General features: G+C 59.4%; 1 long non-coding RNA gene across 1 annotated transcript; it reads left to right on the forward strand.

The window, feature by feature from the left end:
* The first annotated feature begins 1063 nt into the window (after positions 1-1063).
* LOC130587710 (uncharacterized) lies at positions 1064-3245 on the forward strand. Its single transcript, XR_008966840.1, has 3 exons — positions 1064-1159; positions 2354-2901; positions 3206-3245. It is a non-coding gene; the product is annotated as an uncharacterized LOC130587710 (long non-coding RNA).

A 3245-nucleotide genomic window follows, 5' to 3' on the forward strand; every position in this document is an offset into this window, starting at 1 on the left:
AGTTTGAATTTATTTGCATGGAAAAGGTGCCCGTTTGACTGACAGCTGTGACAAGATCATCTCTTAACTTCCCTTGCAGGGTGTTTCATATGGAATAAGCAGCTCTTTTACCTGCTAAAAATCTGAATTTTCCATTTCCCATAAGCTCTGATGGGGCAGAAACTTCTGATTCCCTTCACAATTTCTCTGCTCTTGCCAGGAGAGGGCTTGGAGGAGTCCTGGGTTTTACCGGAGGATGCTCCCATTCCCAGTGTCCATCCTTTTACAAAATGCACCTGGATTTGTTCCCAATCTTCCTAATATAGGACAAGGAATTGAACCCCTTCCCCTGCGAGAGAGATCCTCCCTCCCCCGGGGCAGAGTCCCCTGCTGATTTACCTCTAACTCCTGTTATTTTATTACCACTGATATCTTTCTTGCACCCTTATCTGCTCCTGCACCTTTGTTTATCTTGGTAAACATTGATGGGACTTTAGACCCAAATTTAATCCTTCTTCCTCCTGACAATGTCAATGCTTAAAGCAGCCTTTTCCTATGCCACAGATGCAACAACAGTGGCATTAATTGAATTTATTATCAAAGAGATCGGAGCAGGAGAAGTGAATCAAATGCTCAGAAAACACCCCCACCCCACCCTTCCCTTCCTTCCCACGCTTCTCTTCATCCCCCATTCCCTCCCCCCTCCACCCCCCGTGCCGCAGGGGATGGGGGTCACAGTCGGGCCCTGTCACTGCCTCTCACTCAGGGGAGGAATCCTTGTCCTGCTCCGGCCTGGGCTCCAGCGGGGCTGCGGGAGGAGTGAGTGCTGCACTCGGAACTCTGCCCCGGCGGCTCCTCGGCCTCCTGCCCGGCCCGGGCACCGCGCCAGGAGCTATTTATGGAAATGTGAATTCGGGGTAACGGAAAGACCGAGGGGCGGTTCCGTGCTGTGTGCGGGAGATACCCGTGCTCCCATGGGCCGATTTCTCCCGTCCCGACTCCCTCTCGCGCGCTGATTGGTCAGAACGGGGTTCCTAAAGAGTCCCGGTGGGCGGTCCGCTCCGCATTTCTCGGATCGGCGCTGTCGCCATTGCCGGAGCGTCTCTGGAGCCCCGGGAGCGGCGACAGTGACTGCAGCTCGGTGAGGCGGCGGCGGAGCTCGGAGGCGGCCCCAGCGCAGGTGGGAGAAGCGCTCGGTTGCGCCGGGGCTCGGGGCTCGCTGCGGGCGGGGGGAGCGGGAGGGAGVGTTGTRGCTGTTTCGTTCTCCCGTGTCCCCCCCGTGTTCCCCCTGCCCTGAGGCCGCTGCGGGAGCGGCTGCCCGCGGTCTCCTTCCCGCTGATGCCTCGGCAGGAGCCGGTGCCGGAGCAGCGCTGGCTCGTCCCGGTTGCTGTCGGTAGCACAGGGGTGGCTGTCCCGTCCCTGGGAGTGTTTCCGGACCTGCGGGACCGGGCTGGGAGCCCCTGGTGTGGTGCGGGGGGAGATGTTCGTGTGCCGGACAGGGTGGGACGGCATGAACTTCAGAGCCCCTCGCAACCGAAAGCAGTCCGGAGCAGGAACAGCGGCGTTTAAGTGGAGGCGCAGCCTGGTCCTGACTGCCCCTGGGCTACGGAGCCAAGTTCCGCCTTCCCTGCAAGGGAACAAAGTCCCTGTTACCAGACCTTCTCAGACAAAGGGCGCTGCCAGCGCTCGGTGTGCCCGGGCTCCGACCCGCCAGGGCGAGGGATGCCGGGGACAATCCTGAGAACTCCAGAGCTGCTTCTTGTCACCTCAGTCACCTCAGTGCCCGCTCTGCAGGAGATGAACCTCTAGGAGGAGGAGATGATATGGAAGCTCCTGTGTGGCTGCCAGGGCTGGCGCTCAGGGTTTCCTTCTCCTTCTGGAACCATCCCAGAACCATCCCGTGTCTCTAGCACTGCATGTTTATACCCCCACCCTGTATTTGTATGTTCATAGAAGCGTTTCTGTATTGCCTGGACACCTGTGCTGCCACAGGAATGTGACCTTGGTTAGACCACAGTGCCAATAGTGCCGAGGTTGGGATGTGACCCCACAGGGACCATTCCCAAAGGGTTGCACTGGATGATCCTTGTGGGTCCCGTCCAACTGCGAGGATTCTGTGATGCTGTGCCATGGCCGTGTGTGACCCCAGCTGTGTTACGGTGCCAGCGCTGCTGCTGTCGTTGCCTTCCTCATTATTCATTGCTGTTTGTGGTAGCTGACCCCAACCATCAATACATTCCATCTCTACCTGTGCCCAAAATCGTTGCTGTCCCTTCCTGTGCCGGTGCCGCGGGCAGAACGGGAATGGCGGGGGTGGAGCCGCTCCCTTTGTGATCGGAGCCCGCAGCTGAGAGCTTTCTCTCTGTCCTGGCAGCGTTTGCTGAGHGGAGGCTCCGCCTCGGAGGGGATTCCTTGGGGCTCGGTGACAGCCACAGGAGCGTCGCTTCTCTGTCGCCACCGATCTGCGGGGAGCAGGGACAGGGCAGGGCTGAGCCGGCAGCGCCTTCCTCAGCCCGGACCAGCCGGGATCTCGCATCACGGTCCTTTCAGCCTGCGATCGTCATTGTAAAACTGTGCCCGAGGCTGAACTCCAAAAGGCTTTCTCAGCACTGCTGATGCTCCCCGAGCCAGCTGCCCTTTATGCCAAGAACGATCTCAGCTGTGAGCTGGAGAAGAGTGAATTGTCTTCCGTTCATGGGGTTGTGAAGGAGCGTCCCCAAGATGCACCAGCAGCTGAGGTTACACTCTTGCATCGGGCACAAGAAGCCACTTGTGACAAGCAGGGAAGTGTCGCTTGTGCAGTGAATGAAGATGTGGAGAATGGGTTCTGCACCAGAAACGGGAGAGTGAAGGAGCCCCATGGTCCCCCGGGCAGCTCAGCAACCTGGAATAAACAGAAACGAACCCTCAGAGGATGTCTGTGTGAGTGCCGGGCCAGCTCTGCAGGGAGGGGACAGTGTCACCCAGAGCACAGCGCTGGTAGGGCTGGGGCTGTTCCCAGGGCTCTGGAAGGGGCCTCCTGCTCTGCTGGCACCGACACCCCCGGCCCTGGGCACTTGTGCTGTCACAGGCTGTGCCCTGGCTGTGTCCCTGGCCCTGTTTGTCCCCTGTCCCTGTCCCTGGTCTCTCCTGCTCCCAGCTGAGTGAGGGGCTCACGGGCTGGGGGGTCCCTCCTGCTCAGGACAGCCCCGTCCTCACGGCCAGTGCCTCTGTCCTGCTTTTGCAGCTGCAGTCGAGTGGATCAGATCCCATCCCAAAATCACCCT

Source organism: Malurus melanocephalus, unplaced genomic scaffold (assembly GCF_030028575.1).
Source record: "Malurus melanocephalus ecotype Western Australia unplaced genomic scaffold, MMel_1.1 scaffold_2303, whole genome shotgun sequence".
In the NCBI taxonomy this organism is placed as follows: domain Eukaryota; kingdom Metazoa; phylum Chordata; class Aves; order Passeriformes; family Maluridae; genus Malurus; species Malurus melanocephalus.